At 70.0% G+C, this 21,510-nt stretch overlaps 1 long non-coding RNA gene across 1 annotated transcript; it reads right to left on the minus strand.

The window, feature by feature from the left end:
- Positions 1-2,205: 2,205 nt before the first annotated feature.
- On the minus strand, positions 2,206-9,064 carry LOC125441825. Its single transcript, XR_007245912.1, has 3 exons — positions 8,981-9,064; positions 6,555-6,641; positions 2,206-3,222 (listed from the first exon to the last, which is right to left on the minus strand). It is a non-coding gene; the product is annotated as an uncharacterized LOC125441825 (long non-coding RNA).
- Between the last annotated feature and the right edge of the window lie 12,446 nt (positions 9,065-21,510).

Genomic DNA, 21,510 nt, shown 5'->3' on the forward strand with positions numbered 1-21,510 from the left:
TTCCCCCCCCCCCCCATCACCCATGAATTCTATTTATTGCATTCATTTATTATCAGGACATTTCAACCTTGCAGGATGTCTTCTGCTCCACATAGAAAAAAAGAACCAAAAAAAAAAAGGGTAACGAGGATGGTTGAAGGATTGGAGCACCTTCCTTAGGAGGAGAGGCTGCAGCGTTTGGGACTCTTTAGTTTGGAGAGGAGACGGCTGAGGGGGGATATGATTGAAGTCTATAAAATTATGCATGGGGTAGAAAACGTTGACAGAGAGACATTTTTTCTCTCTTTCTCACAATACTAGAACCAGGGGGCATTCATTGAAAATGCTGCGGGGGAGAATTAGGACTAATAAAAGGAAACACTTCTTCACGCAACGTGTGATTGGTGTTTGGAAGATGCTGCCACAGGAGGGGGTGATGGCCACTGACCTGGATAGCTTTAAAAGGAGCTTGGACAGATTTATGAAGTCGATGTATGGTTACCAAGCTTGATCCTCTTTGATCTGAGATTGTAAATGCCTTAGCAGACCAGGTGATCGGGAGCAACAGGCGCAGAAGGCCCTTGCTTTCACCTCCTGCACGTGAGCTCCCAAAGGCACCTGGTGGGCCACTGCGAGTAGCAGAGAGCTGGACCAGATGGACTCTGCTCTGATCCAGCTGGCTTGTTCTTATGCTCTTATGCACTTTCCCCTCTCCTCCTGCCTTTATCCAGGCATTGATAGAAGAAATATAGCAGCCCCAAAAGAGGAGTCAAGGCTTCCAGAGATTGGGTCACTGGGACAGGCTTGGACAGATTTATGGAGGCGAAGTCGCTCTATGGCTGCCAATCTTGATCCTCCTTGATCTGAGTCTGGAGGTGACGGTTGCATGTTTAGGGGTGCCACCATAATCCAGAACCACATAGTCACACACACACAGAGGCTGTTACTAGATAATTCCACACAATATGTTTCTATAAAATGTTTCTATAAAATGTTTTACGATGACATCTGCTTTTCAGTTTATGTATCTCTCAGGCTCAAGCATACCAAGTTTTACATAGGATTATAACTCAAGAGCAAAAAATACACAAACTAGGTTCCTCTTTGGGTTCTCATGCAACTGTAGTGCAGCAATCATCCCTGGAATAAGTAAAGCTCGTCTGCCTTTGCTGGCCCTGATGGGGCTCAAAGACTGAATCTTCTGAATAAATCGGACCATCCCACTGGCTGTGTTAGGTCCCACCAGCTGCCTGAATGGGCTGAAACAGACGACAGGGGACCGAATGCATCTCATAGCCAAATGTGCAGACTTGCACAGTCTCAAAGCCCGCCTTGATTCTGTTTTTCTATGTCCTATGACAATGATGGCGAACCTATGGCATGGGTGCCAGAGGTGGCACTCAGAGACCTCTCTGTGGTCACACACAAACAGAGTCCCCCCCGCCCCCACACACATCTAGGCTGGCCTGGGCTGCTGGGTTCTATTATTAGCATTAAACCTAAGACCTAGTTTTGGGGAAGCAGTGTAGGTAACCCTGTTAAGCGCTGTTAAACCCTACTGATTTTCATGCGAAGAACAAAAGTGCAGTCCTTTACCTGGGAGTAAGCTCTGTTGCTGGCAATGGGTCTTGCTTCTGAGTAAACTCTCCCAGGGTTGTGATTCACCCGTTGGAACAGTTGCACGGTTGCTTCAAAGCAAAGCCACCAACTACCACCAAGCTTACTCCTGAGTAACACACACCTCGGAGCAAACCATTTTTTCTAAACTAAAACCTCAGCATTCAGGTTAAATTGCCGTGTTGACACTTTGCGATAAATAAGTGGGTTTTGGGTTGCAATTTGGGCCCTTGGTCCCAAAAAGATTCACCATCACTGTCCTATAGAGAGCAGCAGTGGTGTAGGAGGTTAAGAGCTCGTGTATCTAATCTGGAGGAACCGGGTTTGATTCCCAGCTCTGCCGCCTGAGCTGTGGAGGCTTCTCTGGGGAATTCAGATTAGCCTGTACACTCCCACCCACGCCAGCTGGGTGACCTTGGGCTAGTCACAGTTCTTCGGAGCTCTCTCAGCCCCACCTAACTCACAGGGTGTTTGTTGGGAAGGGGGGAAAGGCAAGGAGATTGTCAGCCCCTTTGAGTCTCCTGCAGGAGAGAAAGGGGGGATATAAATCCAAACTCCTCCTCCTCCTCCTCTTCTTCTTCTTCTATGAATACACAAGACAAATCCACCTTTTTGAAATAACGCTTCCTTTATTGGCAATCAGTGCTACAGTTTTCTTGACTTCTTTCCTAGAGTGCAGCATCATCAAATCAGGAGGACCACAGGACCGACAGGAGTCCCCCGTGCACTTAACCCTGAGCCGGCAACGTGGAGGACAGGATCACCTTCATCAGGACTCCCTGGTCCAAACGCATTCCTCCCAACACAGGCACTCAAACTGCGCAACACAGCTCTCCTAGAGCTCCCGGAAGGAGTCTGTGCGTGTGCAAACTGCGTGTGCGTGTGTAGGAAGGGTGAGACTCGGAGGCCTGGCCCTATTTCTCCTGCTTTGCCAAGTCTTGTGTGGAAAGCTAACGTCCATCCTACCCTTTAGGGACAGGGGACAAATGACACTAAGAAGCAAAGAGGGTGACCCTCCTCGCCTATGATGGGGAAGCTCGTATCTGACCACAGGGCCAAAAAAAAAAGGACTCAGCAGCATAGAATAATTACAAGGCCACTTCCAGGACGGTTCATAAAAGAATGTGGGGGGAGGTGGGGGGACACACACTGCTCTGATTGAAGCAGGCCCAAGGAAGGCTCTGTAAGGACTTCCTCCTGTAAGAGAGCCGAACATTAAAAGAGGCTATTTCACACCTCTTTCACAACTGCACGAAGGAAGTCCAATGAGGTGCATCGAGCCCTCTGCTTGAAACCCTCCCCACTGAAAGCGATGCCCTGAAATCAAAACAAGAACAACAAATTCTTCTCAACGGGCCTGAGAGTTTCACAATTCTGGAGAACCGGAAGGAAAGAATCGCCCGTCAAATCAGTTCTCGGGGATGATTTCTCCCACGCGGACAGGAGGGCAGAGCCCTTGGATATCCCGTGGCGCAGTTCGGCAGTGGGAAACTTTGCCGAGAGCTCTCCGACTCGTGCCAAAGCTCCAGCGACAAAGACTGCGGAAAAGGAGCCACTTTATTGACCAGGTTTCTCCTGACTCCACTTTTGCAAGATGTCGGCTGCGGCGTCTAGAGTGGCGTCCTCCTAAGAAGGAAGCAAAAGTCATAACATGACCCATTCATTGGAATCCCTGAGATCCTGAACCCAGTACTTTTTGCATGAGAAGGTTTTTGTCCCGCCAAAGATACAGCAGCAGCAGCTGTGCAAGTAGTGCGTATGTGTGCGCATACACACTGATGTCCATGATGTGAACAAGGCCAGGAGAAACATGCAAGAAGTTATATGGCAGGATATTTGATTGTACATTTCTGTGTACATTGTTCTCTTGAACAAGATGCCTGGACTCAGCCCTGGGCCCCTGCAATGCACACCATCAACAAACATTTTCTCCCTGAAAGCGTTACACAGAATGTCACATCCCTATGTAGGCATATGAAGAAGAAGAAGAAGAGGAAGAAGAAGAAGAAGAAGAAGAAGAAGAAGAAGAAGAAGAAGAAGAAGAAGAAGAAGAAGAAGAAGAAGAAGAAGAAGAAGAAGAAGAAGAACAACAACAACAACAACAACAACAACAACAACAACAACAACAACAGGAAGAGGGACTGAGGAGAGAGGAGAGAGGGAAGAGGAAGAGGAAGAAGAGGAGGAGGAGGAGTTTGGATTTATATCCCCCCTTTCTCTCCTGCAGGAGACTCAAATGGGCTGACAATATCCTTGCCCTTCCCCCCTCACAACAAACACCCTGTGAGGTGGGTGGGGCTGAGAGAGCTCAGAGGAACTGTGACTAGCCCAAGGTCACCCAGCTGGCGTGTGTGGGAGTATACAGGCTAATCTGAATTCCCCAGATAAACCTCCACAGCTCAGGCGGCAGAGCTGGGAATCAAACCCGGTTCCTCCAGATTAGATACACGAGCTCTTAACCTCCTACGCCACTGCTTTATATCTCCCCTTTTTCTCCTGCAAGGAGACTCAAAGGGGCTGACAATCTCCTTGCCCTTCCCCCCTCACAACAAACACCCTGTGAGGTAGGTGGGGCTGAGAGAGCTCCGTAGAGCTGTGACTAGCCCAAGGTCACCCAGCTGACGTGTGTGGGAGTGCCCAGGCTAATCTGAATTCCCCAGAGAAGCCTCCACAGCTCAGGCGGCAGAGCTGGGAATCAAACCCGGTTCCTCCAGATTAGAATGCACCTGCTCTTAACCACAACGCCACTGCTGCTCTTAAACTATTAAGCTGGCAGGTGCCGTTAAGTGCTGTTAAACCAGTCAAATTATGGCTACCGGTTAAACTACCCTTCATGAAATTTGTCTAATCCCTTTTTAAGGCCATCTAAAGCAAGCGACAATCAGATAAATTACGCATTCTATAAAGCATTTGCTTTTGTCTGTCCTGAATCTACTGCCTATTAACTTCTTCGCCCCTCCCCCTCCCCAGTCCTACCATTTTAGGAGAAGGGGGGGGCAATTGCTCGCTAACCACTTTCTGCACACTGTTTATTCTTTATGGCTCCCCACCATGTGTGCGTGTGTGTTTGCGTGCGTGCGTGTGTGTGTGTAAGGTGCATCAAACCTGGAGGGCTTCCAAGGTTAGAGACCATCAGAGGTGGGTTGCCTTTGCCTTCCTCCACGGAGCCTTCCTTGCTGTTCCCCCATCGAAATACTTCCGAGATTAGACGGGATTGGACTTATTGGAGCAGCAGTGGCGTAGGAGGTGAAGAGCTCGTGTCTCTCATCTGGAGGAACCGGGTTTGATTCCCAGCTCTGCCGCCTGAGCTGTGGAGGCTTCTCTGGGGAATTCAGATTAGCCTGGGCACTCCCACACACGCCAGCTGGGTGACCTTGGGCTAGTCACAGCTCTACGGAGCTCTCTCAGCCCCACCTACCTCACAGGGTGTTTGTTGTGAGGGGGGAAGGGCAAGGAGATTGTCAGCCCCTTTGAGTCTCCTTGCAGGAGAAAAAAGGGGAGATATAAAGCAGTGGCGTAGGAGGTGAAGAGCTCGTGTATCTAATCTGGAGGAACCGGGTTTGATTCCCAGCTCTGCCGCCTGAGCTGTGGAGGTTTATCTGGGGAATTCCGATTAGCCTGTGCACTCCCACACACGCCAGCTGGGTGACCTTGGGCTAGTCACAGCTTCTGAGACTCTCTCAGTACCCTCACAGGAGTTGATGGGGAAGGGCAAGGAGATTGTCAGCCCCTTTGAGTCTCCTGCAGGAGAGAAAGGGGGGATATAAACCCAAACTCTTCTTCTTCTTCTCTTATTTAACAGGGGTCTGCAGCCTGCGGCTCTCCAGATGTTCATGAACTACAATTCCCATCAGCCCCTGCCAGCAATTGGCCATGCTGGTAGGGACTGATGGGAATTGTAGTTCATGAACATCTGGAGAGCTGCAGGTTGCAGACCCCTGGAGTACATCGTGCTGCTGCCCTTACCTATCCTTATGTAATGCTCACAAAATGGCCGCTCATATCGAGCCAGGATGGCCTGTGGCGTGGCTGCCTCTGGATCAGCCCAAGGTTACCTCAAATATGACCACTGGGGAGATGTTGTGCCTCGGTAGGAGCCTCTGCTTTGCACGCAGAAGACCCCCTGGGATCTCCTGTCAAAAGAGGTTGGTATGATGGGAGAGGCCTTCTGTCCCAGAGGCCCCTGCCAGTCAGAGTAAACAGTACCAAAAAAGATGGCCTAGCTTGGCATAAGGCAGCTTTGGATAAGGCAGCTGCAGCGTTTGGGACTCTTTAGTTTGGAGAGGAGACGTCTGAGGGGGGATATGATTGAAGTCTATAAAATTATGCATGGGGCAGAAAATGTTGGCAGAGAGAAATTTTTCTCTCTTCCTCACAATACTAGAAAATTCCTCACAATCCATTGAAAATGCTGGGGGGGGAAGAATTAGGACTAATAAAAGGAAACACTTCTTCACGCAACGTGTGATTGGTGTTTGGAATATGCTGCCACAGGAGGTGGTGATGGCCACTAACCTGGATAGCTTTAAAAGGGGCTGGGACAGATTGATGGAGGAGAAGTCGATTTATGGCTCCCAATCTCGATCCTCCTTGATCTGAGATTGCAAATGCCTTAGCAGACCAGGTGCTCGGGAGCAACAGCCGCAGAAGGCCATTGCTTTCACCTTCATGTGAGCTCCCAAAGGCACCTGTTGGGCCACTGCGAGTAGCAGAGTGCTGGACTAGATGCACTCTGGTCTGATCCAGCAGGCGCTTTCTGATGGTCTCATGTTCTTATGTACTTTCCCCCCTCCTCCTGCCTTTATGCTGGCATTGATAGAAGAAATATAGCAGCCCCAAAGGAGGAGTCAAGGCTTCGAAGGACTGGGTCACTGGGACAGGATGTCCCTCCTTCCCTCTTCAGGTCCCTCAGCTGGTCCCCAACCCCCCTCTTCTTGAATTTTCCCCTGTTAGTTCACCTTTGCAAAGCAGAAACGGATGTAATGATCAAAGTTCTTCTTTTGTGGAGGGCTGTAGAAGGCAGAGACCGGGATGGCTGCTAGACCCTGCGGAGGTGGAAAGTGAGATGTGAGGAGAGATTCCACTTCCCCCTCTCTTCCTTCTGGCCTCCCACCTCCACTGCCGCCTCTTGCTTGGCACGCGCCCCTTCCTGGGCCAGCTCTCGCAGGCTTTGCAGGAGGAGGAGGCGGCAGTGCACAACCCTGCTCACTTTGCTGCTGCCAGAGTCTCTAGCCTCATGGACAGAACCAGCTGGGTCGGCCGGGGACCTTGCGTGACTCTTGAAAGGAGGAGGCGGCGGCAGCACCTGGCTTGCCTCGCTGCTGCTGGAGTCTCTTGCCTGCCTACTGTAAGGGTGGGGGCTAGTGCGCTCACCCAGACGTCTCGTCCTTGGCACCTTTCTTGTACTGGGCTCACTGCCCGGAGTATTGACCTTGCTATGCTTATGTTTATCATGTATGTTTGAAGCTTACTTTTGCTTTTCCTGTGTGAAACTTTGCTTGGGAATGGGGCAAGGGGGAGGGGCAGTATCTTCGTCTGTAAAAAAGACAGTTCTAGCCGAGGGGGGCCAGTTCTCGCATGGCGTGTACTGAGACCGTTGAAGCTTTGGAATAAATGAACTGATTTAAGTTGCTTTGTTTCAAGTTCTTTGAAGTTCCTTACACCTACCTGCTGGAGTCCTGCCTTTGAAATGTTTACAAATGGTCTGCACTTCTCTCCTGAAGAATGTGCCCTTGGCTAAGCGTAGCCACCCGCCATCTTGACCCTGCAGAATTTGGCTTACAGTCAGTGGTGGGATCCAAAAAATTTAGTAACAGGTTCCCATGGTGGTGGGAGTCAAACTGTGGTGTAGCGCCAATGGGCCTGGGCAGGGCACGACGGGGGCGTGGCCGGGCATTCCGGGGGCGTGGCTTTCCTGGGCGGGGCTGTGTCAAGGACGCAGCCGCTGCGCCGGTCCTTGGGTGGGAAACGAATGCACGCAGGCGCAGGCTGCCATGCATGCCAGTGCACCTCCTGCTAGACTGCTTCACGTTCTGCATGCTACTGCTGAGAGGAGGGGCGTAACTAAGGCAAAAATCACGTGGCAAAATCACCCATTAGTAACCCCCTCTCGGCACACACAAATAATTAGTAGCCTACTCTCGGGAACCTGTGAGAACCTGCTGGATCCCACCTCTGCTTACAGTCCTGTCACTGTCATTTACCAACTCAGTGGCAAAACACAAGAGTAAGGCCTTACTCCTCCAGCATCTCAGGAAATGAAGGTGAGAAGAGACCCCACGTGACTGTCAGCATCTTGCTTGCAACTTCGTACTTGGAACTGAACACAGAGAGATGCTTGGTGGAGCCAAGAAGAGGAGCTCTAGCTCAGTTGGAATACACCCATTTTGCATCCAGGAGGCCTCAGGTTCAAGCCCCGACATCGCCAACTGTGGGGCTGGACAAGATTCCAAGACCCCCAGAGCCACAAAGATAATATCACCGAGCTGGATAGACCGGTGGTCCCACTAGCAGGAGTCGGCTTCGTTCTGGTGCTCACCGAAAAATCAAAATGGCATAGACTTCCCTCAGTATGGGGCAATAACTGAAATGTATTTGTTTGTTTGTTATATTTTTAGAGCACCCTCCTCGGGAGGCTCAGAGCAGTATACATCAGTATAAATCTCTCAATAAAACAGCATAATAATAGTTAAAATTAGCAACCTAACACATTAGTAACTACTATTGATAGTGACTTCTCCTCCCCAAAACTTTTAGTAACAGGTTCCCATGGTGGTGGGATTTCAAACTGTGGCGTAGCGCCAATGGGGCTGGGTGGGGCACCACGGAGTTATTGGCGGCGGCGGGCATTCTGGGGGCCGGAACGCATTTGCTGGGCGGGGCACAAACGGCAAGGGATGCAGCAGCTGCTTGTCGGTCCTTGGGCGGGAAACGAATGCACGCAGGGGCAGGCTGCCACGCACGCCGGTGCACCTCCTGCTAGACTGCTTCAAGTTCTGTGCACCACTGCTGAGAGGAGGGGCGTAACGAAGGCAAAAATCATGTGGCAAAATCACCAATTAGTAACCCCCTCTCGGCACACACAAATAATTAGTAACCTACTCTCGGGAACCTGTGAGAACCTGCTGGATCCCACCTCTGGCCCAATGCCATTTATGGCCTTAAAGGTCAAAACCAATACTTTGAAAATGGCCTGGAACTCGATAAGCAGCCACTGCATGTGGTATAGAACCGGAGTAATCCAGTCCCAACTAGATGTTCCCGTAAGCAATCTGGCCGCCGCACGCTGTACGAGTTTTAGTTTCCGGATCACCGTCAAAGGTTCACCAGGCTTTCATGTCGGCCAGCATCTCAGGCAGGGCCGATCCTAATCATGGGCACTGACCTTGTTCTTGATCATCCACTTCACAAAGCGAAAGTCATAGGGTTCCTCGGAGTCCTGAAGGTCAGGCACCGGAGCTTCTAAAAGAAAGCATGAAAACTCTCAGCAACAAAGTCGGTCGTGATGCAGACTCAGGTTCGAATCCTCACTCTGCCGCACAAGGTTGCCGGGTGACCTTGCGGCTGTCGCACAATGCCAGCCTTGCCTCCTTCACAGGATGGTGGCTGTGAGGATGAAGCGAATCAAGGGGAAAAGACAGTGTGAGCCACTTGGCACCCACAAGGGGGAGTAAAGCAAAGTATAAGTAGCTGGATAAAGGAAGCAAATTTCTTCATGCAAGGTTTATTGCCTCTCTGTAGACCAGAAGTGGACTTTCTAATGGAGGCCAAGAAAGATGGTTTTGTCAGGGTAGAGCATAGGTGTCAAACTCGCAGCCCTCCAGATGTTATGGACTACGGTTCCCATCATCCCCTGCCAGCATCATGCCTCAAGTGTAAGGTGACCAGATTTTCACCTTTTTAAAGCAGGAAGCGCACGCCTGAAACAGGAGCGCCCCAGAAGGCACCCCCCCCCCCCCCCACCCCCCCCCCCCCCCCCCCCCCCCCCCCCCCCCCCCCCCCCACCCCCACCCCCCCCCCCCCCCACCCCCCCCCCCCCCCACCCCCCCCCCCCCCCACCCCCCCCCCCCCCCACCCCCCCCCACACACCCCCCACCCCCCCCCCCCCCCACCCCCCCCCCCCCCCACCCCCCCCCCCCCCCACCCCCCCCCCCCCCCCCCCCCCCCCCCCCCCACCCCCCCCCCCCCCCACCCCCCCCCCCCCCCACCCCCCCCCCCCCCCACCCCCCCCCCCCCCCACCCCCCCCCCCCCCCACCCCCCCCCCCCCCCACCCCCCCCCCCCCCCACCCCCCCCCCCCCCCACCCCCCCCCCCCCCCACCCCCCCCCCCCCCCACCCCCCCCCCCCCCCACCCCCCCCCCCCCCCACCCCCCCCCCCCCCCACCCCCCCCCCCCCCCACCCCCCCCCCCCCCCACCCCCCCCCCCCCCCACCCCCCCCCCCCCCCACCCCCCCCCCCCCCCACCCCCCCCCCCCCCCACCCCCCCCCCCCCCCACCCCCCCCCCCCCCCACCCCCCCCCCCCCCCACCCCCCCCCCCCCCCACCCCCCCCCCCCCCCACCCCCCCCCCCCCCCACCCCCCCCCCCCCCCACCCCCCCCCCCCCCCACCCCCCCCCCCCCCCACCCCCCCCCCCCCCCACCCCCCCCCCCCCCCACCCCCCCCCCCCCCCACCCCCCCCCCCCCCCACCCCCCCCCCCCCCCACCCCCCCCCCCCCCCACCCCCCCCCCCCCCCACCCCCCCCCCCCCCCACCCCCCCCCCCCCCCACCCCCCCCCCCCCCCACCCCCCCCCCCCCCCACCCCCCCCCCCCCCCACCCCCCCCCCCCCCCACCCCCCCCCCCCCCCACCCCCCCCCCCCCCCACCCCCCCCCCCCCCCACCCCCCCCCCCCCCCACCCCCCCCCCCCCCCACCCCCCCCCCCCCCCACCCCCCCCCCCCCCCACCCCCCCCCCCCCCCACCCCCCCCCCCCCCCACCCCCCCCCCCCCCCACCCCCCCCCCCCCCCACCCCCCCCCCCCCCCACCCCCCCCCCCCCCCACCCCCCCCCCCCCCCACCCCCCCCCCCCCCCACCCCCCCCCCCCCCCACCCCCCCCCCCCCCCACCCCCCCCCCCCCCCACCCCCCCCCCCCCCCACCCCCCCCCCCCCCCACCCCCCCCCCCCCCCACCCCCCCCCCCCCCCACCCCCCCCCCCCCCCACCCCCCCCCCCCCCCACCCCCCCCCCCCCCCACCCCCCCCCCCCCCCACCCCCCCCCCCCCCCACCCCCCCCCCCCCCCACCCCCCCCCCCCCCCACCCCCCCCCCCCCCCACCCCCCCCCCCCCCCACCCCCCCCCCCCCCCACCCCCCCCCCCCCCCACCCCCCCCCCCCCCCACCCCCCCCCCCCCCCACCCCCCCCCCCCCCCACCCCCCCCCCCCCCCACCCCCCCCCCCCCCCACCCCCCCCCCCCCCCACCCCCCCCCCCCCCCACCCCCCCCCCCCCCCACCCCCCCCCCCCCCCACCCCCCCCCCCCCCCACCCCCCCCCCCCCCCACCCCCCCCCCCCCCCACCCCCCCCCCCCCCCACCCCCCCCCCCCCCCACCCCCCCCCCCCCCCACCCCCCCCCCCCCCCACCCCCCCCCCCCCCCACCCCCCCCCCCCCCCACCCCCCCCCCCCCCCACCCCCCCCCCCCCCCACCCCCCCCCCCCCCCACCCCCCCCCCCCCCCACCCCCCCCCCCCCCCACCCCCCCCCCCCCCCACCCCCCCCCCCCCCCACCCCCCCCCCCCCCCACCCCCCCCCCCCCCCACCCCCCCCCCCCCCCACCCCCCCCCCCCCCCACCCCCCCCCCCCCCCACCCCCCCCCCCCCCCACCCCCCCCCCCCCCCACCCCCCCCCCCCCCCACCCCCCCCCCCCCCCACCCCCCCCCCCCCCCACCCCCCCCCCCCCCCACCCCCCCCCCCCCCCACCCCCCCCCCCCCCCACCCCCCCCCCCCCCCACCCCCCCCCCCCCCCACCCCCCCCCCCCCCCACCCCCCCCCCCCCCCACCCCCCCCCCCCCCCACCCCCCCCCCCCCCCACCCCCCCCCCCCCCCACCCCCCCCCCCCCCCACCCCCCCCCCCCCCCACCCCCCCCCCCCCCCACCCCCCCCCCCCCCCACCCCCCCCCCCCCCCACCCCCCCCCCCCCCCACCCCCCCCCCCCCCCACCCCCCCCCCCCCCCACCCCCCCCCCCCCCCACCCCCCCCCCCCCCCACCCCCCCCCCCCCCCACCCCCCCCCCCCCCCACCCCCCCCCCCCCCCACCCCCCCCCCCCCCCACCCCCCCCCCCCCCCACCCCCCCCCCCCCCCACCCCCCCCCCCCCCCACCCCCCCCCCCCCCCACCCCCCCCCCCCCCCACCCCCCCCCCCCCCCACCCCCCCCCCCCCCCACCCCCCCCCCCCCCCACCCCCCCCCCCCCCCACCCCCCCCCCCCCCCACCCCCCCCCCCCCCCACCCCCCCCCCCCCCCACCCCCCCCCCCCCCCACCCCCCCCCCCCCCCACCCCCCCCCCCCCCCACCCCCCCCCCCCCCCACCCCCCCCCCCCCCCACCCCCCCCCCCCCCCACCCCCCCCCCCCCCCACCCCCCCCCCCCCCCACCCCCCCCCCCCCCCACCCCCCCCCCCCCCCACCCCCCCCCCCCCCCACCCCCCCCCCCCCCCACCCCCCCCCCCCCCCACCCCCCCCCCCCCCCACCCCCCCCCCCCCCCACCCCCCCCCCCCCCCACCCCCCCCCCCCCCCACCCCCCCCCCCCCCCACCCCCCCCCCCCCCCACCCCCCCCCCCCCCCACCCCCCCCCCCCCCCACCCCCCCCCCCCCCCACCCCCCCCCCCCCCCACCCCCCCCCCCCCCCACCCCCCCCCCCCCCCACCCCCCCCCCCCCCCACCCCCCCCCCCCCCCACCCCCCCCCCCCCCCACCCCCCCCCCCCCCCACCCCCCCCCCCCCCCACCCCCCCCCCCCCCCACCCCCCCCCCCCCCCACCCCCCCCCCCCCCCACCCCCCCCCCCCCCCACCCCCCCCCCCCCCCACCCCCCCCCCCCCCCACCCCCCCCCCCCCCCACCCCCCCCCCCCCCCACCCCCCCCCCCCCCCACCCCCCCCCCCCCCCACCCCCCCCCCCCCCCACCCCCCCCCCCCCCCACCCCCCCCCCCCCCCACCCCCCCCCCCCCCCACCCCCCCCCCCCCCCACCCCCCCCCCCCCCCACCCCCCCCCCCCCCCACCCCCCCCCCCCCCCACCCCCCCCCCCCCCCACCCCCCCCCCCCCCCACCCCCCCCCCCCCCCACCCCCCCCCCCCCCCACCCCCCCCCCCCCCCACCCCCCCCCCCCCCCACCCCCCCCCCCCCCCACCCCCCCCCCCCCCCACCCCCCCCCCCCCCCACCCCCCCCCCCCCCCACCCCCCCCCCCCCCCACCCCCCCCCCCCCCCACCCCCCCCCCCCCCCACCCCCCCCCCCCCCCACCCCCCCCCCCCCCCACCCCCCCCCCCCCCCACCCCCCCCCCCCCCCACCCCCCCCCCCCCCCACCCCCCCCCCCCCCCACCCCCCCCCCCCCCCACCCCCCCCCCCCCCCACCCCCCCCCCCCCCCACCCCCCCCCCCCCCCACCCCCCCCCCCCCCCACCCCCCCCCCCCCCCACCCCCCCCCCCCCCCACCCCCCCCCCCCCCCACCCCCCCCCCCCCCCACCCCCCCCCCCCCCCACCCCCCCCCCCCCCCACCCCCCCCCCCCCCCACCCCCCCCCCCCCCCACCCCCCCCCCCCCCCACCCCCCCCCCCCCCCACCCCCCCCCCCCCCCACCCCCCCCCCCCCCCACCCCCCCCCCCCCCCACCCCCCCCCCCCCCCACCCCCCCCCCCCCCCACCCCCCCCCCCCCCCACCCCCCCCCCCCCCCACCCCCCCCCCCCCCCACCCCCCCCCCCCCCCACCCCCCCCCCCCCCCACCCCCCCCCCCCCCCACCCCCCCCCCCCCCCACCCCCCCCCCCCCCCACCCCCCCCCCCCCCCACCCCCCCCCCCCCCCACCCCCCCCCCCCCCCACCCCCCCCCCCCCCCACCCCCCCCCCCCCCCACCCCCCCCCCCCCCCACCCCCCCCCCCCCCCACCCCCCCCCCCCCCCACCCCCCCCCCCCCCCACCCCCCCCCCCCCCCACCCCCCCCCCCCCCCACCCCCCCCCCCCCCCACCCCCCCCCCCCCCCACCCCCCCCCCCCCCCACCCCCCCCCCCCCCCACCCCCCCCCCCCCCCACCCCCCCCCCCCCCCACCCCCCCCCCCCCCCACCCCCCCCCCCCCCCACCCCCCCCCCCCCCCACCCCCCCCCCCCCCCACCCCCCCCCCCCCCCACCCCCCCCCCCCCCCACCCCCCCCCCCCCCCACCCCCCCCCCCCCCCACCCCCCCCCCCCCCCACCCCCCCCCCCCCCCACCCCCCCCCCCCCCCACCCCCCCCCCCCCCCACCCCCCCCCCCCCCCACCCCCCCCCCCCCCCACCCCCCCCCCCCCCCACCCCCCCCCCCCCCCACCCCCCCCCCCCCCCACCCCCCCCCCCCCCCACCCCCCCCCCCCCCCACCCCCCCCCCCCCCCACCCCCCCCCCCCCCCACCCCCCCCCCCCCCCACCCCCCCCCCCCCCCACCCCCCCCCCCCCCCACCCCCCCCCCCCCCCACCCCCCCCCCCCCCCACCCCCCCCCCCCCCCACCCCCCCCCCCCCCCACCCCCCCCCCCCCCCACCCCCCCCCCCCCCCACCCCCCCCCCCCCCCACCCCCCCCCCCCCCCACCCCCCCCCCCCCCCACCCCCCCCCCCCCCCACCCCCCCCCCCCCCCACCCCCCCCCCCCCCCACCCCCCCCCCCCCCCACCCCCCCCCCCCCCCACCCCCCCCCCCCCCCACCCCCCCCCCCCCCCACCCCCCCCCCCCCCCACCCCCCCCCCCCCCCACCCCCCCCCCCCCCCACCCCCCCCCCCCCCCACCCCCCCCCCCCCCCACCCCCCCCCCCCCCCACCCCCCCCCCCCCCCACCCCCCCCCCCCCCCACCCCCCCCCCCCCCCACCCCCCCCCCCCCCCACCCCCCCCCCCCCCCACCCCCCCCCCCCCCCACCCCCCCCCCCCCCCACCCCCCCCCCCCCCCACCCCCCCCCCCCCCCACCCCCCCCCCCCCCCACCCCCCCCCCCCCCCACCCCCCCCCCCCCCCACCCCCCCCCCCCCCCACCCCCCCCCCCCCCCACCCCCCCCCCCCCCCACCCCCCCCCCCCCCCACCCCCCCCCCCCCCCACCCCCCCCCCCCCCCACCCCCCCCCCCCCCCACCCCCCCCCCCCCCCACCCCCCCCCCCCCCCACCCCCCCCCCCCCCCACCCCCCCCCCCCCCCACCCCCCCCCCCCCCCACCCCCCCCCCCCCCCACCCCCCCCCCCCCCCACCCCCCCCCCCCCCCACCCCCCCCCCCCCCCACCCCCCCCCCCCCCCACCCCCCCCCCCCCCCACCCCCCCCCCCCCCCACCCCCCCCCCCCCCCACCCCCCCCCCCCCCCACCCCCCCCCCCCCCCACCCCCCCCCCCCCCCACCCCCCCCCCCCCCCACCCCCCCCCCCCCCCACCCCCCCCCCCCCCCACCCCCCCCCCCCCCCACCCCCCCCCCCCCCCACCCCCCCCCCCCCCCACCCCCCCCCCCCCCCACCCCCCCCCCCCCCCACCCCCCCCCCCCCCCACCCCCCCCCCCCCCCACCCCCCCCCCCCCCCACCCCCCCCCCCCCCCACCCCCCCCCCCCCCCACCCCCCCCCCCCCCCACCCCCCCCCCCCCCCACCCCCCCCCCCCCCCACCCCCCCCCCCCCCCACCCCCCCCCCCCCCCACCCCCCCCCCCCCCCACCCCCCCCCCCCCCCACCCCCCCCCCCCCCCACCCCCCCCCCCCCCCACCCCCCCCCCCCCCCACCCCCCCCCCCCCCCACCCCCCCCCCCCCCCACCCCCCCCCCCCCCCACCCCCCCCCCCCCCCACCCCCCCCCCCCCCCACCCCCCCCCCCCCCCACCCCCCCCCCCCCCCACCCCCCCCCCCCCCCACCCCCCCCCCCCCCCACCCCCCCCCCCCCCCACCCCCCCCCCCCCCCACCCCCCCCCCCCCCCACCCCCCCCCCCCCCCACCCCCCCCCCCCCCCACCCCCCCCCCCCCCCACCCCCCCCCCCCCCCACCCCCCCCCCCCCCCACCCCCCCCCCCCCCCACCCCCCCCCCCCCCCACCCCCCCCCCCCCCCACCCCCCCCCCCCCCCACCCCCCCCCCCCCCCACCCCCCCCCCCCCCCACCCCCCCCCCCCCCCACCCCCCCCCCCCCCCACCCCCCCCCCCCCCCACCCCCCCCCCCCCCCACCCCCCCCCCCCCCCACCCCCCCCCCCCCCCACCCCCCCCCCCCCCCACCCCCCCCCCCCCCCACCCCCCCCCCCCCCCACCCCCCCCCCCCCCCACCCCCCCCCCCCCCCACCCCCCCCCCCCCCCACCCCCCCCCCCCCCCACCCCCCCCCCCCCCCACCCCCCCCCCCCCCCACCCCCCCCCCCCCCCACCCCCCCCCCCCCCCACCCCCCCCCCCCCCCACCCCCCCCCCCCCCCACCCCCCCCCCCCCCCACCCCCCCCCCCCCCCACCCCCCCCCCCCCCCACCCCCCCCCCCCCCCACCCCCCCCCCCCCCCACCCCCCCCCCCCCCCACCCCCCCCCCCCCCCACCCCCCCCCCCCCCCACCCCCCCCCCCCCCCACCCCCCCCCCCCCCCACCCCCCCCCCCCCCCACCCCCCCCCCCCCCCACCCCCCCCCCCCCCCACCCCCCCCCCCCCCCACCCCCCCCCCCCCCCACCCCCCCCCCCCCCCACCCCCCCCCCCCCCCACCCCCCCCCCCCCCCACCCCCCCCCCCCCCCACCCCCCCCCCCCCCCACCCCCCCCCCCCCCCACCCCCCCCCCCCCCCACCCCCCCCCCCCCCCACCCCCCCCCCCCCCCACCCCCCCCCCCCCCCACCCCCCCCCCCCCCCACCCCCCCCCCCCCCCACCCCCCCCCCCCCCCACCCCCCCCCCCCCCCACCCCCCCCCCCCCCCACCCCCCCCCCCCCCCACCCCCCCCCCCCCCCACCCCCCCCCCCCCCCACCCCCCCCCCCCCCCACCCCCCCCCCCCCCCACCCCCCCCCCCCCCCACCCCCCCCCCCCCCCACCCCCCCCCCCCCCCACCCCCCCCCCCCCCCACCCCCCCCCCCCCCCACCCCCCCCCCCCCCCACCCCCCCCCCCCCCCACCCCCCCCCCCCCCCACCCCCCCCCCCCCCCACCCCCCCCCCCCCCCACCCCCCCCCCCCCCCACCCCCCCCCCCCCCCACCCCCCCCCCCCCCCACCCCCCCCCCCCCCCACCCCCCCCCCCCCCCACCCCCCCCCCCCCCCACCCCCCCCCCCCCCCACCCCCCCCCCCCCCCACCCCCCCCCCCCCCCACCCCCCCCCCCCCCCACCCCCCCCCCCCCCCACCCCCCCCCCCCCCCACCCCCCCCCCCCCCCACCCCCCCCCCCCCCCACCCCCCCCCCCCCCCACCCCCCCCCCCCCCCACCCCCCCCCCCCCCCACCCCCCCCCCCCCCCACCCCCCCCCCCCCCCACCCCCCCCCCCCCCCACCCCCCCCCCCCCCCACCCCCCCCCCCCCCCACCCCCCCCCCCCCCCACCCCCCCCCCCCCCCACCCCCCCCCCCCCCCACCCCCCCCCCCCCCCACCCCCCCCCCCCCCCACCCCCCCCCCCCCCCACCCCCCCCCCCCCCCACCCCCCCCCCCCCCCACCCCCCCCCCCCCCCACCCCCCCCCCCCCCCACCCCCCCCCCCCCCCACCCCCCCCCCCCCCCACCCCCCCCCCCCCCCACCCCCCCCCCCCCCCACCCCCCCCCCCCCCCACCCCCCCCCCCCCCCACCCCCCCCCCCCCCCACCCCCCCCCCCCCCCACCCCCCCCCCCCCCCACCCCCCCCCCCCCCCACCCCCCCCCCCCCCCACCCCCCCCCCCCCCCACCCCCCCCCCCCCCCACCCCCCCCCCCCCCCACCCCCCCCCCCCCCCACCCCCCCCCCCCCCCACCCCCCCCCCCCCCCACCCCCCCCCCCCCCCACCCCCCCCCCCCCCCACCCCCCCCCCCCCCCACCCCCCCCCCCCCCCACCCCCCCCCCCCCCCACCCCCCCCCCCCCCCACCCCCCCCCCCCCCCACCCCCCCCCCCCCCCACCCCCCCCCCCCCCCACCCCCCCCCCCCCCCACCCCCCCCCCCCCCCACCCCCCCCCCCCCCCACCCCCCCCCCCCCCCACCCCCCCCCCCCCCCACCCCCCCCCCCCCCCACCCCCCCCCCCCCCCACCCCCCCCCCCCCCCACCCCCCCCCCCCCCCACCCCCCCCCCCCCCCACCCCCCCCCCCCCCCACCCCCCCCCCCCCCCACCCCCCCCCCCCCCCACCCCCCCCCCCCCCCACCCCCCCCCCCCCCCACCCCCCCCCCCCCCCACCCCCCCCCCCCCCCACCCCCCCCCCCCCCCACCCCCCCCCCCCCCCACCCCCCCCCCCCCCCACCCCCCCCCCCCCCCACCCCCCCCCCCCCCCACCCCCCCCCCCCCCCACCCCCCCCCCCCCCCACCCCCCCCCCCCCCCACCCCCCCCCCCCCCCACCCCCCCCCCCCCCCACCCCCCCCCCCCCCCACCCCCCCCCCCCCCCACCCCCCCCCCCCCCCACCCCCCCCCCCCCCCACCCCCCCCCCCCCCCACCCCCCCCCCCCCCCACCCCCCCCCCCCCCCACCCCCCCCCCCCCCCACCCCCCCCCCCCCCCACCCCCCCCCCCCCCCACCCCCCCCCCCCCCCACCCCCCCCCCCCCCCACCCCCCCCCCCCCCCACCCCCCCCCCCCCCCACCCCCCCCCCCCCCCACCCCCCCCCCCCCCCACCCCCCCCCCCCCCCACCCCCCCCCCCCCCCACCCCCCCCCCCCCCCACCCCCCCCCCCCCCCACCCCCCCCCCCCCCCACCCCCCCCCCCCCCCACCCCCCCCCCCCCCCACCCCCCCCCCCCCCCACCCCCCCCCCCCCCCACCCCCCCCCCCCCCCACCCCCCCCCCCCCCCACCCCCCCCCCCCCCCACCCCCCCCCCCCCCCACCCCCCCCCCCCCCCACCCCCCCCCCCCCCCACCCCCCCCCCCCCCCACCCCCCCCCCCCCCCACCCCCCCCCCCCCCCACCCCCCCCCCCCCCCACCCCCCCCCCCCCCCACCCCCCCCCCCCCCCACCCCCCCCCCCCCCCACCCCCCCCCCCCCCCACCCCCCCCCCCCCCCACCCCCCCCCCCCCCCACCCCCCCCCCCCCCCACCCCCCCCCCCCCCCACCCCCCCCCCCCCCCACCCCCCCCCCCCCCCACCCCCCCCCCCCCCCACCCCCCCCCCCCCCCACCCCCCCCCCCCCCCACCCCCCCCCCCCCCCACCCCCCCCCCCCCCCACCCCCCCCCCCCCCCACCCCCCCCCCCCCCCACCCCCCCCCCCCCCCACCCCCCCCCCCCCCCACCCCCCCCCCCCCCCACCCCCCCCCCCCCCCACCCCCCCCCCCCCCCACCCCCCCCCCCCCCCACCCCCCCCCCCCCCCACCCCCCCCCCCCCCCACCCCCCCCCCCCCCCACCCCCCCCCCCCCCCACCCCCCCCCCCCCCCACCCCCCCCCCCCCCCACCCCCCCCCCCCCCCACCCCCCCCCCCCCCCACCCCCCCCCGCCCCCACCCCCCCCCCCCCCCACCCCCCCCCCCCCCCCCCCCCCCCCCCCCCCACCCCCCCCCCCCCCAACCCCCCACCCCACCCCCACTCCCCCCCCACACATCCCACACCCCCACCCCCACCCACCCCACCCCCCCCCCTACCCCCCACACCCCCCCCCTCCCCCCCCCCCCCCCAACCCCCCCCCCCCCACCTGGCTAAGCCTTAAATAGAGATATATGTTGGTATCAATAAAGAATGTGCGAAGTTTATGATTCTCCTCCTTATCCCCCCTCAAACATTGTGAACCCCTTTAGAATAAAGATTGTGTTAACTCTTAAATATAAACCCCTGCATGTAACCTAGATAGAGCTTTCATCCCATTTCTATGATGTGTGATATAGCTTGAAAGTTATGTTGTAGATTCCTTGATATTATACTGAAATTGTTTTGCTTGTTACCCATGTGTGTATGTAGTAAAAATGTATTGCTGGTGTTATCTCTCCCCAATATATAAGCATGTTGTTATAAGGTTAAGAGATTCTATGGAGTTACTTTAAGTGATAGACAAGAAAAGAAATGGATTAGAAATATTCTTCTTACTTTATTGTATGAATAGAAGAAGCCTCTTAGGATTTTAGTTGTAACAAGGAAGTAGGTCAGAAAATGCAAAGTAAGGACAACTCCTCCTTACAATCTGATAAGTTTGTCAACCTCAACAAAAGACCTTTTGGACTTACAAGGTGTGCCTTGGCCGTTTGGAGGACATCACCCTACTTCCCATTGGACTATTTGAATTTTCACTGAAGAGGGTCTCAAGACCCATTGGACTATTGACTTTTCCACTTCTAGGATCTCAAGATTCATTGGCAGCCTTTTCTTTAAGGACTTGTCCCATCAATAAAAAAAACAAAGACTGTCTTCCTGCTCTTTGTTTTTTAGATTGTCTGTGATATTATGTAGCAGGGGACTGCCCCCTTCCCCCTCTGATTGGGTGAAAGAACTGTATAAAAAGGGCTGTGTTTCGTTCTGTACTGGGCAGTCTGGCCTGGAAAGAGCTTGAAATCACAATAAAGAACCTCTGCTCTGAAGGCAGCCTGCCTCTGCATCTGCTCACTGCTGCCAAAGCTGAAATCACCCTGAAATCACTATCACTCATTGCTGACAAAGCAGAAATTACTCTGAAATCACTTTCTAGTTACCCCTGGCAGTGGGTAACAACATTGCTAAGGACCAGGGCCTAGGACAGTGGTGGCGAACCTATGGCACGGGTGCCAGAGGTGGCACTCAGAGCCCTCTCTGTGGGCACGCGCAAACAGAGTTCCCCCCCCTCATCTAGGCTGGCCTGGGCTGCTGGGCTCCATTATTAGCATTAAACCTGGTCAAGTTTGGGAAACGGTGTGGAAGTAACCCTGTTGGCTGTAAGTACTGATTTTCATGCAAAGAACCAAAGCATAATCCCTTTACCTGGGAGTAAGCTCAGTTGCTGGCAATGGGGCTTGCTTCTGAGTAAACCCTCCTAGGGTCGTGATTCACATGTTGGAAGAGATGCACGGTTGCTTCAAAGCAAACCCACCGACTACCACCAAGCTTACTCCTGAGTAACGCACGCCTCAGAACCAACCGGTTTTTCTAAATTAAAACCACAGTATTCAGATTAAATTGCCGTGTTGGCACTTTGTGATAAATAAGTGGGTTTTGGGTTGCAATTTGGGCACTCGGTCTCAAAAAGGTTCGCCATCACTGGCCTAGGAGCCTGGCCGGCTACTGCTGTCTTCATCTGAAGACCCACTCTGTTTTCTGAAATAAGGAGCTCACACAGACCACAATGTGGAAAACCCACAACAGCCAAGGAGGTGGCCATTCAAGATGGCGCCTTTCCTGTGGTGTCATTGTTGATGACCATAAGCAGAGATTCATCTGGGGTGAAATGTGCTGAGTTTCTGACGACTCTAAAAACGTGTCAGAAGATGACGATGCTTCTTCCAACTTTTCCAAGCAGTCTTCTCTGGAACGTTTTTCCTCCTGAGGACAATCCTCCATCTCCTCGGGAGAAAACAGTGTGGCCTGCCTAGTCATACGTTCCAGCCTTCTCATTGGCATCATTGCCACTATGATATTTTGTTGGATTTTTCTACCGCTGGCTTAAAAAAAATACCTTATCGC

Source organism: Sphaerodactylus townsendi, linkage group LG12 (genome assembly GCF_021028975.2).
Source record: "Sphaerodactylus townsendi isolate TG3544 linkage group LG12, MPM_Stown_v2.3, whole genome shotgun sequence".
Lineage (NCBI taxonomy): Eukaryota > Metazoa > Chordata > Lepidosauria > Squamata > Sphaerodactylidae > Sphaerodactylus > Sphaerodactylus townsendi.